Below are 14,789 nucleotides of genomic sequence, written 5' to 3'. Positions count from 1 at the left end.
TCTTTACTGGAGTATAATTGCTTCACAATACTGTGTTAGTTTCTGTTGTACACCAAAGTGAATCAGCCATATGCATACATATGTCCCCATATCCCCTCCCTGTTGAGTCTCCCTCCCATCCTCCCTATCCCACCCCTCTAGGTCATCACAAAGCACTGAGCTGATTTCCCTGTGCTATGCAGCTGCTTCTCACTAGCTATTATACATTCATTAGTGTATATACGTCGATGCTACTCACACTTTGGCCCAGCTTCCTCCTCCCACCCCATGCCCTCAAGACCATTCTCTAGGTCTACATCTTTATTACTGCCCTGCAACTAGGTACATCAGTACCATTTTTTTTTTAATTCCATATATATGCGTCAGCATAAGGCATTTGTTTTTCTCTTTCTGACACACTTCATTCTGTATGACAGACTCTAATTCCATCCACCTCACTACAAATAACTCAATTTCATTTCTCTTTATGGCTGAGTAATATTCCATTGTATATATGTGCTGCATCTTTATCCATTCATCTGTCGATGGACATTTAGGTTGCTTCCATGTCCTGGCTATTGTACATAGTGCTTCAATGAACACTGTGGTACATGACTCTTTTTGAATTATGGTTTTCTCAAGGTATATGCCCAGGAGTGGGATTGCTGGGTCATATGGTAGTTCTATTTGTAGTTTTTCAAGGAACCTCCATACTGTTCTCCATAGTGGTTGTATCATTTACATTCCCACCAACAGTGCAGGAGGGTTTCCTTTCCACCACACCATTTCCAGAATTTATTGTTTCTAGATTTTTTGATAATGGTCATTCTGACCAGCGTGAGGTGATACCTCATTGTAGTTTTGATTTACATTTCTCTAATAATTAGTGATGTTGAGCATCTCTTCATGTGCCTCTTGGCCATCTGTATGTCTTCCTTGGTGAAATGTCTATTTAGGTCTTCTGCCCATTTTTTAACTGGATTGTTTGTTATTTTGATATTGAACTCCATGAGCCGTTTGTATATTTTGGAGATTAATCCTTTGTCAGTTATTTCATTTGCAAATATTTTCTCCCATTCTGAGGGTTGTCTTTTTGTCTTGTTTATGGTTTCCTTTGCTGTGCAAAAGCTTTTAAGTTTAATTAAGTCCCATTTGTTTATTTTTGTTTTTATTTCCATTACTCTAGGAGGTGGGTCAAAAAAGATCTAGCTGTGGTTTATGTCAAAGAGTGTTTTGCCTATGTTTTTCTCTAAGAGTTATAGTATCTGGTCTTACATTTAGGTCTTTAATCCATTTGGAGTTTATTTTTGTGTATGGTGTTAGGTAGTGTTCTAATTTCATTCTTTTACATGTAGCTGTCCAGTTTTCCCAGCACCACTTACTGAAGGGACTGTATTTTCTCCAGTGTATGTTCTTGCCTCCTTTGTCATAAATTAGGTGACCATATGTTCATGGGTTTATCTCTGGACATTCTATCCTGTACCATTGATCTATATTTCTGTTTTTGTGCCAGTACCATACTGTCTTGGTTACTGTAGCTTTGTGGTATAGTTTGAAGTCGGGAAGCCTGATTCCTCCAACTCTGTTTTGCTTTCTCAAAATTGCTTTGGCTATTCGGGGTCTTTTGTGTTTCCATACGAATTGTAAAACTTTTTGTTCTAATTCTGTGAAGAATTCCATTGATAGTTTGATAGGGATTGCATTGAATCTGTAGATTGCTTTGCATAGTATAGTCATTTTCACAATATTGGTTCTTCCAATCCAAGAACATGGTATATGTCTCCACCTGTTTATGTCATCTTTGATTTGTTTCATCAGTGTTTTTTAGTTTTCTGAGTACAAGCCTTTCGCCACCTTAGGCAGGTTCATTCCTAGATATTTTATTCTTTTTGTTGCAGTGGTATGTGGGGGTGTTTCCTTAATTGCACTTTCTGATTTTTTGTTGTTGGTGTATAGGAATTTCAGAGATTTCTCTGCATTAATTTTGTATCCTGCAACCTTACCAAATTCATTGCTTAGTTCTAGCAGTTTTCTGGTGGCATCTTTCGGATTTTCTATGTATAGTATCATGTCATCAGCAAACAGTGACAGTTTTACTTCTTTTCCAATTTGTATTCCTTTTTCTTCTTTGATTGCTGTGGCTAGGACTTCCAAAACTATGTTGAATAATAGTGGCGAGAGTGGACATCCTTGTCTTGGTCCTGATCTTAGTGGAAATGCTTTCAGTTTTTCACCATTGAGTATGATGCTTGCCGTGGGTTTGTCATATATGGCCTTTATTTTGTTGAGGTAGGTTCCCTCTATGCCCATTCTCTGGAGAGTTTTTATCATAAATGGGTGTTGAATTTTGTCATAAGCTTTTTCTGCATCTATTGAGATGATCATATGCTTTTTATTCCTTAATTTGTTAATGTGGTGTATCACATTGATTGATTTGCCTATACTGAAGAATCCTTGCATCCCTGGGATAAATCCCGTTTGATCATAATGCATGATCCTTTTAATGTGTTGTTGGATTCTGTTTGCTAGTATTTTGTTGAGGATTTTTGCATCTATGTTCATCAGTGATATTGGTCTATAATTTTCTTTTTTTGTGATATCTTTTTCTGGTTTTGGTATCAGGTTGATGGTGGCTTTGTAGAATGCATTTGGGAGTGTTTCTCCCTCTGCAATTTTTTGGAAGAGTTTCAGAAGGATCGGTGTTAGCTCTTCTCTAAATGTTTGATAGAATTCCCCTGTGAAGCTATCTGGCCCTGGACTTTTGTTTGCTGGAAGATTTTAAAAAATGGTTTCAATTTCATTACCTGTGATAGGTCTGTTTATACTTTCTAATTCTTCCTGGTTCAGTCTTGGAAAATTATACCTTTCCAAGATTTTGTCCATTTCTTTGTGGTTATCCATTTTATTGGCATATAGTTGTTTGTAGTAGTCTCATATAATCCTGTGTATTTCTGCACTGTCAGTTGTGAGTTTTCCTTTTTCATTTCCAATTTTATTGATTTGCATCCTCTCCCTTTTTTTTCTTGATGAGTATGGCTAAGGGTTTATCAGTTTTGTTTATCTTCTCAAAGAACCAGCTTTTAATTTTATTAATCTTTGCTATTGTTTTCTTCGTTTCTATTTCATTTATTTCAGCTCTGATCTTTATGATTTCTTTCCTTCTACTGACTTTGGGTTTTCTTTGTTCTTCTTTCTCTAGTTGTTTTAAGTGTAGGGTTAGATTGTTTATTTGAGATTTTTCTTGTTTCTTGAGGTGAGATTGAATGGCTATAAACATCCTTTTTAGAACTGCTTTTGCTGCATCCCATAGGTTTTGGGTCGTAGTGTTTTCATTGTCATTTTTTTCTATGTATTTTTTTAATTTCTTCTTTGATTTCTTCAGTGATCTCTTGGTTATTTAGTAGCACACTGTTTAGCCTCCATGTATTTGTGTTTTTTACAGGTTTTTTCCTGTAATTGATTTCCAATCTCATAATGTTGTGGTCAGAAAGATGCTTGATACGATTTCAATTTTTTTAAATTTTCCAAGGCTTGATTTGTGACCCAAGATGTGATATATCCTGGAGAATGTTCCATGTGCACTTGAGAAGAAAGTGTACTCTGCCACTTTGGGGTGTAGTGTACTATAAATATCAATTAGATCTCTCTGGTCTATTGTGTCATTTAAAGCTTGTGTTTTCTTATTTATTTTCTGTTTGGATGATCTGTCCATTGGTGTAAGTGGGGTGTTAAAGTCCCCTACTATTATTGTGTTACTGTCGATTTCTCCTTTCATGGTTGTTAGCATTTGCCTTATGTATTGAGGTCCTCCTGTGTTGGGTGCATAAACATTTACAGTTGTTATATCTTCTTCTTGGATTGATCCTTTGATCATTATGTAATGTTCCTCCTTATCTCTTGTAACAGTCTTTATTTTAAAGTCTGTTTTATCTGATACGAGTATTGCTACCCCAGCTTTCTTTTTTTTTTGCAGTACACGGGCCTCTCACTGTTGTGTCCTCTCCCGTTGCAGAGCACAGGCTCCGGACGCACAGGCTCAGCGGCCATGGCTCACGGGCCCAGCCGCTCTGCGGCATGTGGGATCTTCCCGGACCAGGGCAGGAACCTGTGTCCCCTGCATTGGCAGGCGGACTCTCAACCACTGTGCCACCAGGGAAGCCCTCCCCAGCTTTCTTTTGATTTCCATTTGCATGGAATATCTTTTTACATCCCTTCACTTTCAGCCTGTATGTGTCCCTAGGTTTGAAGTGGGTGTCTTGTGGACAGCATATATATGGATCTTGTTTTTGTACCCATTCAGCCAGTCTGTGTCTTTTGGTTGGGGCATTTAATCCATTTACATTAAGGTTGTTAGCGATATGTATGTTCCTCTTACTATTTTCTTAATTGTTTTGGGTTTGTTTTTGTGGGTCTTTTTCTTCTCTTGTGTTTCCTGCCTAGAGAAGTTTCTTTAGCATTTGTTGTAAAGCTGGTTTGGTGGTGCTGAATTCTCTTAGCTTTTGCTTGTCTGAAAAGCTTTTGATTTCTCCATCGAATCTGAATTAGATTCTTGCTGGGTAGAGGAATCTTGGTTGTAGGTTTTTCTCTTTCATCACTTTAAGTATATCCTGCCACTCCCTTCTGGCCTGAAGAGTTTCTGCTGAAAAATCAGATGATCACCTTATGGGAATTCCTCTGTATGTTAATTTTTGTTTTTCCCTTGCTGCTTTTAATATTTTTCTTTGAATTTAATTTTTGTTAATATGTGTCTTGGTGTGTTTCTGCTTGGATTTATCCTGTATGGGACTGTTTGAGCTTCCTGCACTTGATTGTTTCTTTTCCCATGTTAGGGAAGTTTTCAACTATAATCTCTTCAAATATTTTCTCAGACCCTTTCTTTTTCTCTTTTTCTTCTGGGACCCATATTATTCAAATGTTGATGTGTTTAGTGTTGTCCCAGTGGTCTCTGAGATTGTCTTCAATTCTTTTTTCTTTATTCTGTTCCTTGGAAGTTATTTCCACCATTTTGTCTTCCAGTACACTTATTCGTTCTTCTGCCTCTGTTATTCTGTTTTTGATTTCTTCTAGTGTATTTTTCATTTCAGTTATTGTGGCATTCATCTCTGTTTGTTTGTTCTTTAGTTCTTCTATATCTTTGTTAAACATTTCTTATATTTTCTCAATCCGTGCCTCCATTCTATTTCTGAGATTCTGGAGCATCTTTACTCTCATTACTCTGAAAACTTTTTCAGGTAGATTGCCTATTTTCTGTTCATTTATTTGGTCTTGTAGGTTTTTACCTTGCTCCTTCATCTGTGACATATCTTTTTGCCGTCTTATTTATTTATTTATTTTTATCAGTGGGATTGTTTTCCTGTCTTACTGGTTGTTTGGCCTGAGCCTTCCAACACTGGAGTTTGTAGGCTGTTGGGTAGAGCTGGGTGCTGAGATGAGGACCTCCGTGAGAACTCACTCTGACGAATATTCCTTGGGGTCTGAGGTTCTCTGTTAGTCCAGTGGGTCGGACTTGGCACTCCCACCACAGGAGCTTCAGCCTGACCCCCGGTTCGTGAGCCAAGATCCCACAAGTCACGTGGGGTGGCAAAAAAAAAAAAAAGAGAGAGAGAGAGAACAGTAACAAAGTAAAAAATAAAATTAGACTAGGAAACTAACATATATTTAGAAAGAATATAAAAATAAAAATATAGATGAATCAACAACTGGAAGGTACAGCAGTACCACAATAGTAAAAAAGTGGAGGAGCTAAAAGAAAAAACAAAAAAGGGGAAGGAAGGGCCTTGGCTGTGGGGGGTGGGGCCTAAGCAAGGGCGAGGTTTGGGTAGTGGGCAGGGCCAATGCTCAGGACCCACAGGGCTGGAAAAGGCCCTGGGGGTGTGGGGGGTGGTGCTTAGGCTCAACTGAACAGAAGGGGCCCAGGCGTGTCCCCCATCCCTGGTCTCAGAGGGTGGGGTCCTCAGCTGGGAGCCCAGCAGGCTTCCTGGGCTTGAGTGGGTGAGGCAAATTTCCCCCCACCCCACCCCATCCTCCCAGAGGGCCCCTGCTGTCTCCCTGGCTTCCCTCCTATGCCCTCAGGACCCACATGGCCTGGAGGGGGCTTTGGAGGGCAGAGGACCTGCCTGGGAGCTCAGCAGGCTCACTGGGCCCGAGTGGGTGGGGCAATCCCCCCCAACTCCTCTCCAGCTCCTCCGGAGGGCCCCTCCCACCTGCCTTTCCTGACCTTCCCCCAGGCTCAGGGGCACTGATCCTCTCTGGCCTCCACTTCTCCTCCCCACTCAGTTCCCGCATATCCTACTGGTTCACTTGGGGGTTCCTCCTTTCTCCTTGGGCATCAGGGTTCCCCGCCAGTGGCCGGCAGGAGCCCTAGTTACGGGGAGACGCTAACTCAGCGTCTTCCCACACCACCATCTTCCAGTTTCATTACTTTTTTACTCATTCTGCACAGCATGAAAGATAACTCATTTGGTCATCTTCTTTTACTTATTCCATAGAGCATGAACCAGTTTGATAATCCACATGAGTCACTGGGTTATCCTCTGATTGAAACTGACCTCGGGTTATTTACAAAAAGGATTTACTTTCAAAGGGTAAGGTGTACCCTCAGTAAGGATCTGCATGAGAACAAGCCCAAGTTCTGTCCTGTAAAATGTTTTCTTCTTTTATCTAAAATTGGGAAAACATTTCATAATTGGAAAAATTTGGTAAAAACTCCGTCTTTAACAGCATTGGTGTACTTGGTATTCTGAAGAGACTGCAGCCTTTCATGTCCTTAGTGCCTTTGGCTCAGGCAGTTTCCTGTCTGGAAAGTCTCCACATGTCACCCTCCTCCCCATTACTAACTGGGGAATCAGACACACACTTTGAGGCCCAGGTTGAATATCACCTCTTCTGCCTTCCTGACAGCCTCACATCCCAGGCAGGAAAAGCACTGCCTCTTCCAGACTGTCTTCTCCAGTTGACCATGCACTCTTAATGGAGGCCCCACATGCCCGTATTTGAGTCACCATCATTCACACATCTGGATTTAGCGTAAGTTTAATTTATTTGGTTAAGCTGTAGAGGATTCAGAAATGTGGTAACGAATGTTCCATCTGCCTGGGAAGGTTGGAACCCAGAGCCCACCATGAGGAGGCTATGTGAGGGTGCCCAGCCTGGGGGCAGAACCTCTTGGCACCTGGCAGTAGCAACAGGTGGGCACCAGGGAGAAGTGAAATGAAAGCAGGATGGGGGTGGGGTTCAGGGCCAGGATTACTGCCTCTGGAAGGCCTGGAGAGGCAAGGACTTGGTATTGATTTTGGGGGAGTGGGAGGAGGAAAGGGGCTACTGGGATGGTTTAGGGAGGGCACTTAAGGACCAGAGTGAAGACATTACCCAAAATGTGAGAAAAAATCATGTGATGGGACTTCCCTGGTGGCACAGTGGTTAAGAATCCACCTGCCAATGCAGGGGACACGGGTTTGAGCCCTGGTCCGGGAAGATCCCACATGCCCCAGAGCAACTAAGCCCGTGCGCCGCAACTACTGAGCCTGCGCTGTAGAGCCTGTGAGCCACAACTACTGAGCCCGTGTGCCGCAACTATTGAAGGCTGTGCGCCTAGAGCCCGTGCTCTGCAACAAGAGAAGCCACTGCAATGAGAAGCCCTCACACCGCAATGAAGAGTAGCCCCCACTCGCCACAACTGGAGAAAGCCCGCGACAGCAAACAAGATCCAACGCAGCCATAAATTAAATAAAAGAAAAAAAAGTCATGTGATGAGCCCAATGGCTGGCACAGACTGCAGCTGTTACTGCATTTTGAAAGAGCAGGGGATCATTATATTTGCGAAGGAAAACTTAAGCTGGGGCTGGAAAAACATGATTTGGATATTTATAGAGGCCAGTGGGAAAGAAATTCCAGGCATAAAGGTGGGAGCGAGCATGAAGTGTTTGTGAATGGAGAGGCCATTTGTGAGGGTGAGGCCACCAGCAGGTGTGGAGACTACAGTAACCAGGAGGGTGCAGTCCAGCTGTGGAGATTCTGGAAAGCAAGGCAAAGGAGCCAATATCAAATGCAGAAGGAAATAGGGGCCTCCTATGCTTTCTGAGCAGAAAGAAGAGGCCAGCCATGTGTTTAGGAGATGGTGTAAGTTGTTGATTGAAGCCTGCAGATCCTGGAATTCTGGAATTGCCAGACTTTGATAATCAAATCTGAGTTGAAGGTAAGGTGGGAGAGGCCTGTGGCCAGGTTTTCAAACTTGGATCTCAGTTGGTGTGTGTGCTGGGGATACTTGAAGCCACTATAGGTACAATTCCCATCTTCCTGAAACATTGGATTCATTGGGGAGATTTGTGGCGGGGGGGGGGGAAACAAGTGCAGATATATATTTCTGGAGTAGAATGCCAATTTAGAATGATGTTTCAAATAAATGTTGTGCCTGTTCTGGCTGGTCCCTTCAGCCTGTACCCAGCCCCCAGCCTCAGGGGAAGACTCATTCCCCTGCCTCTTGGGGTACCTCAGTGGTAATGGGTCAAAGGACCAGCTGAGATATTCTCCATGGTGGTGATGGGAGAGTTAAGGAGACTCACGGCCTTTTCATTTCTATCTACTATGGATAAACCACAGTTTGTTTTTCCACTCACCTATCGACAGACATTTGGGTTGTTTGCAGTTTGGGGCTATTACAAATAAAGCACCTGTAAAAGTCTTTGTGTGGACATATGCTTTCATTTCTCTTGGGAAAATACCTAAGAATAAAATGACTGAATCATACGGTAGGTGATTGTTTAACTTTTTAAGACACTGCCAAAATGTTTTCCTAAGTAGTTATATAATTTTACATTTTCATCATCAATGTATGGGGATGGCATTTATATCCTTGCCAACACTTGGTATGGTCAACCTTTTCAATTTTAGTCATTCTAAACGGTGTGTAGTAGTATCTCATTGTGGTTTTAATTTGCATTTCCCTAATGTGTAATGATGTTGAACATCTTTCACTTGCATCTTTTTAGATGAGGGTCTGTTTAGCTCCCATTTTTATTTCTTTTATATAGTTAATTTTTTATTGGAGTATAGTTGATTTACAATGTTGTGTTAGTTTCTGCTGTACAGCAAAGTGAGTCAGTTATACATATACATATATCCACTCTTTTTTAGATTCTATTACCATATAGGTCATTACAGAGTACTGAATAGAGTTCCCTGTGTTATTCAGTAGGTTCTTATTAGTTATATATTTTATATATAGTAGTGTGTATATGTCAATCACAATCTCCCAATTTATCCCTCCCCCCATTTCCCCCCTTGGTAACCATAAGTTTGTTTTCTACATCTTGACTCCATTTCTGTTTTGTTAATAGGTTCATTTGTACCATTTTTTTAGAGTCCACATATAAGCGATATCATATGATATTTGTCTTTCTCTGTCTGACTTACTTCACTCAGTATGACTCTAGGTCCATCCATGTCGCTGCAAATGGCATTATTTTGTTCGTTTTATGGCTGAGTAATATTCCATTGTATATATGTACCACATTTTCTTGATCTATTCATCTATCAATGCACATTTAGGTTGCTTTCATGTCCTGGCTATTGTAAATAGTGCTGCAATGAACATTGGGGTGCATGAATCCTTTCAAATTATGGTTTTCTCTGGATATATGCCCAGGAGTGGGATTGCTAGATCATGTGGTGCTCTATTTTTAGTGGGGTTTTTTGGCCACACTGTGGCAGCATGTGGAACTTCCCGTGCCCCCTGCAGTGGAAGTGCAGAGGCTTAACCACTGGACCACCAGGGGGGTCCTATTTTTAGTTTTTTAAGGAATCTCCATACTATGCTCCAGAGTGGCTTCTGAAGCCTTTCTTATTTTTGAATTTTGGGAGAAAGATTGATTGATTGATTTTTTTTTCTTGTCTTACTCTGCTTATCTAAAGACTTTGAGAGAATTCTGACAGGTCTTCAGAGTGTGTTGACACTGGTTGAATTTCAGTATTAGTACTGGGCCAGCATAAAGATTTGTTTTAGGAGAGTATCAGAGACACCAATTCCTAGAACTTGTTAGGGCAATGTCATGTAATCAATCCAGCTTTTATTATATATATAATTTATAAAATTATAGTGAGATAATGAGATAACATGTAAGGGCATTCAGGGCAGCTGCTCCTGAATCCCTGGCCTGTGTGATATATGTTCCAGATGGGATTGGAATTCAGCAGTAGGAAGCATAGAGTTCTAGCATTAATGACAGAAAACACTAATTAGTTTTAATGAGTAGATGTGCAATTTAAGCACATAGTTGGAAACCACCTCCACCTTAAGTTTTGGATGATCTCTTCCAGAACCTTAAGTTGACTTAATTATGTCTAGAATAAATAGCAGAGTTCAAAACTTATTTGGCATAATTTTCAAAGTCATACAAGGGAGGTTATTTTACCTTACCAAATGATTATTTTGTAGAATTCTGCCTCATAGGTGAACTGCTGATCAGTTCAAATATCTCCCTAAAGTAGCCAAATCTCTTGCGTATGAATTTTAGACTTGAAAAGTTCAGCACCCGAAAACTGATGATCACCTGCCAGAATGATTCACTTTTCACAGCAAAGTTTGGGGCTTTAAAAAAATATTTATTTATTTTCCATATTGGTTTTTTTGGCTGCGTTGGGTCCCGGTTGGCAGCACACGGGATCTTTGTTGAGGCATGCGGGATCTTTTTCATTACGGTGTGCAGTCTGCTCGGGTTTCTCTCTAGTTGCGGCGTGCAGGTTTTCTCTCTCTAGTTGTGGTGCACAGGCTCCAGGGTGTGTGGGATCTGTAGTTGTGGCCCGCGGGTTCCGGAGTGCGTGGGCTCTGTAGTTTGCCGCAGGCAGGCTCTCTTGTTGAGGTGCGCGAGCTCAATAGTTGTGGCACGCAGGTTTAGTTGCCCCGCGGCATGTGGGATCTTAGTTCCCTGACCAGGGATCGAACCTGCGTTCCCTGCATTGGAAGGCGGATTCTTAACCACTGGACCACCAATAGAGTCCCCACAGCAAAGTTTTAAGATAAATTATATTTCTATATTTCTATAGAGGTTATTAAAAAGGCTACAAAGAATGACACCACAGACAAGGCCAGCTATTTATTTGCAACATAAAGGAAACTAAACATGAAATCACTCTTGTATTTGTACTCGGAAAGCAGACTGAGTTAGAGGAAGTAGGAGCTGTTAATGTGAGACTTAAGTGGGGCCTCTAGTTTACATTCATTTGCTAAAGAGACAAGCAGCTTTGCAGCTGTGGGTAGCTGAAAGGGTACCTTTAGCTCTTGCACTTGGATCTACCTGCAGGACCCCACACTTCCAGCCAGACACTGCTCCCTGCCGTCTTCTTCTCCCAGCAGCCTATGTGCCTCTGTCCCCCCAGGCTTCTCTGCTTCCCCAGCCTCCTTGCCCCCTCAGCCTCAGACTTCTCTATGAGCAGTCTCCTCTATGGCTGCTGGTGCAGGAATATCATGAGAACCTAGTGGGCAGGATGAATCCCGTGTTTTCCTTGCCATTAAGTGTGGCTCTCGGTGACCTGCCCTGCCACTCCTACAGCCCCTGGCGAACGAGGCACTCACAGCAGTTTTAAACCTAATTGTAACATTCTTTCCATGGGACACGGGGACATGTTTCTCATTAGACCATAGACTCTTAGGGCAGCGACCATGTTGCATTGGGCTTTCTGTAACCCAGCCTTGGCACAGCTGCCATACTGTGGGTGGTCGGGGAATGGATTGGTGAACTCCTGGGCCATTTTAACTGAAAAGATGATTCAAGTGAAAACTTTCAGGATGCACACAACATGGGATAGTTTCTTGAAAATCTGTCATCCTCTTCTCATAGGCTGCAACTATTTTCAGGATGAAAGTTTTCAAGCAGGAATAGGCAGTGGTAGCTGATAAGCCAAGTTTGGATGACAACAGCCAGCTCATTATCTTGATAAGAGTGAGATGATGGGGACTTCCCTGGTGGCGCACTGGTTAAGAATCCGCCTGCCAATGCAGGGGACAGGGGTTCAAGCCCTGGTCAGGGAGGATCCCACATGCCGCAGAGCAACTAAGCCGGTGCGCCACAACCACTGAGCCTGTGCTCTACAGCCCGCAAGCCACAACTGCTGAGCCCACGTGCCACAACTACTGAAGCCCGTGCACCTAGAGCTTGTGCTCCTCAACAAGAGAAGCCACCGCAATAAGAAGCCTGAGCACTGCAATGAAGAGTAGCCCCCGCTTGCTGCAACTAGAGAAAACTCGCGTGCAGCAATGAAGACCCAACGCAGCCAAAAATAAGTAATAAATAAAATAAATAAATTAAAAAAAAAAAACAGAGTGAGATTATGGGCAGATCTTACCAAAGGAGGCAAATCTAAGATACTTGGGAGAATGAATCCATTATCATTTAGGGAGGGAAATCAGGAGTGGGGAGAAGACAAGAGAATTAAAACTGGTACATGGTTTCTGGCCTGGAGTTCAAAGTACTTTTCACCATTAATAGAGATAAGAAAAGTGAGTTTTGGGTGCAAGATTAGTTTGGACTTGAATATGTCTGAACTCCAGTGTCCATAATTATTAAATAGGGATTGTACTTGCTCTCATTTCTGAGGACATGAGATAATGGATGTGAGAGCACTTTGAAATTTGAAAGCTGGGAAGGACAAATTATGTAAAAATAACTTTTATTCTTTTTTTTTTTTTGCAGTACGCGGGCCTCTCACTGTTGTGGCCTCTCCCGTTGCGGACCACAGGCTCTGGACGCGCAGGCTCAGCGGCATGGCTCACGGGCCCAGCCGCTCCGCGGCATGTGGGATCTTCCCGGACCGGGGCACGAACCCGTGTCCCCTGCATCGGCAGGCGGACTCTCAACCACTGCGCCACCAGGGAAGCCCCCTTTATTCTTATTTTAATTATATTTAGACATATTCTGCCAGCAGTTAGAAAAAAGACTCGAGGTGAAATTTGGAATCCAAAGGGAAGTTTGCATGCATGAGTAGAGAAGGAAGCAGGCATGAGTGGAGAGAGCTAGAGGGGCCAGCCAGTCCTTACGGATGGGGAAGAAAAACGGGTTGAATCAAAGGAGTAGTGAGAACTCCAAGTGAGGGTTGGATAGTGTGGGGTGGTAGAAACCAAGACTATGGAGAATTTTTAGAAGCTGGAAATGTTCAACAGTGTCAAATGCTGCAGAGAGGTTGAGTGAGAAGAGAGATGATTAAACTCCATTGAGTCTGGTAAACTTGAGTAAATGGTTTCAGGAGGGGGTTGAGGTAGAACCCAGACTTCATGTGTTTTGAAGTGGCTGGGACTAGGTGCTAAGGTCCTGGAGGAGAGGAGGTGGCAGCTGTGGGTATCACCACAACTATAGGTGCTTAGTGGCAAAAGGAAGACAGTTTGACAATTTTTTTTATACTTTCATTTCAAAAAGGATTTGAAGGGTAAAGTAGGAGCAGAAAGATTGGCTGAGAATGTATTGAGGCTGCAGGGAAGTATGGAGGGAGAGAGAGGAGATTCTTGAGGAGCTGGACAAAGGGATAAGGAGGCCCCAAGTGAGCGTGGTTTATATATGTCCCATTTACAGTTTCTACCTCTGTAAGGTCTCCAACTGGATCCTCTTTTCCTCCAGGCTATTGCTCACTCCCATGTCTTGTCCAAAAAGCGAATCTTATTAAGACGTTGGCTCTTTTTTTAAAAAATAAATTTATTTATTTATTACTTTATTTATTTTGGCTGCATTGGGTCTTTGTTGCTGTGCACAGGCTTTCTCTAGTTGCAGTGAGCGGGGGCTACTCTGTTGTGGTGTGTGGTCTTCTCACTGCGGTGCCTTCTCTTGTTGCAGGGCACGGGCTCAAGAGCGCAGGTTCAGTAGTTGTGGCGCACGGGCTTAGTTGCTCTGCGGCATGTGGGCTCTTCCTGGACCATGGCTCGAACCTGTGTCCCCTGCATTGGTAGGCAGATTCTTAACCACTGTGCCACCAGAGAAGTCCAAGCCATTGGCTCTTTTAACTTTTGGACAGTAAGTTAAAAATTCCTTAGCTCCTCACACAAGGTCCTTCAGGATATGGTCCCTGGTTACTATCTAGCCCCATCTCTTGCTGCTGCCTACACATTCTTTTTGCTTTAGCCACGTGAAATTCTTCCAGCTCTTTAAAAGCACCAGGCCTTCATATAGGGGTTCCATACTCCTGTGATGTAATATACTCCCCACCCTAACCCCATTCATTCTGCCATTTCTGCTTTTCCTTCAATACTCAGCTCAAGCACCATTTCCCAGAAGACTTTTACAACCCTAATCTGATTTTCTCTGGGCTATCAAGGCATCCTACACATAACATAAAAATACCCTTTACCGCATCTCACTATAATCATTTAACTTGCTTCTCTTCCCTGGTAGACTGGGTACATTATGAAGGAAGATCTCAGTCTATCTGGCTTTCTATCCCCAATGTTTTGCTCATGAACAGTACTTGATATTTCTAAATAAATAAATAGTGATCAACCATCAAAGTTTTAAAGTTTAAGCAGAAGGCTACTTAACCTAGAAACCGTTTAACATTTAAATAGCAGGCCATTAATTGTGTCATTTCACACGCTAATCGTGCATCTTCATTCCTGAAGGTGAGTGCAATGTTGCTGGCCCATTTGCCAGTGGGAAAATCTGGACTTTTAAGAGTGCATCTCCAGGAGGTATCTGTCCCACAGACGGATCTCAAGCAGTCTGTCATCTGCAGAACCGACCAGATCCGCGTCCTTCTCCCGGTCTTGACCTACACGGCACCTTTCGGCCACTAAGAGAGGTGGGCAGATTGACATATTTATGGTAATCTCTCTC

General features: G+C 42.6%; 1 protein-coding gene across 3 annotated transcripts in view; it reads left to right on the top strand.

Annotated features, from left to right (window-relative positions):
• The first annotated feature begins 13,765 nt into the window (after nt 1–13,765).
• The window catches only part of SPTSSA (serine palmitoyltransferase small subunit A), a 42,679-nt gene continuing 41,655 nt past the window's right edge, over nt 13,766–14,789 (top strand). For all 3 annotated transcript variants that reach the window (XR_003795859.1, XR_003795857.1, XR_003795858.1), the window contains exons 1-2: nt 13,766–13,973; nt 14,576–14,754. The gene's annotated coding sequence lies outside the window, so the exon portion shown is untranslated. The remainder of the gene's footprint in view (nt 13,974–14,575; nt 14,755–14,789) is intronic.

This window comes from Monodon monoceros, unplaced genomic scaffold, assembly GCF_005190385.1.
Source record: "Monodon monoceros isolate NGI ecotype Baffin Bay Population unplaced genomic scaffold, NGI_Narwhal_1 Super_Scaffold_21, whole genome shotgun sequence".
Classification (NCBI taxonomy): Eukaryota; Metazoa; Chordata; class Mammalia; order Artiodactyla; family Monodontidae; genus Monodon; species Monodon monoceros.
The sequence above is the reverse complement of the archived record's forward strand: the minus strand, read 5'-3'. Positions and strand labels throughout refer to the sequence as shown.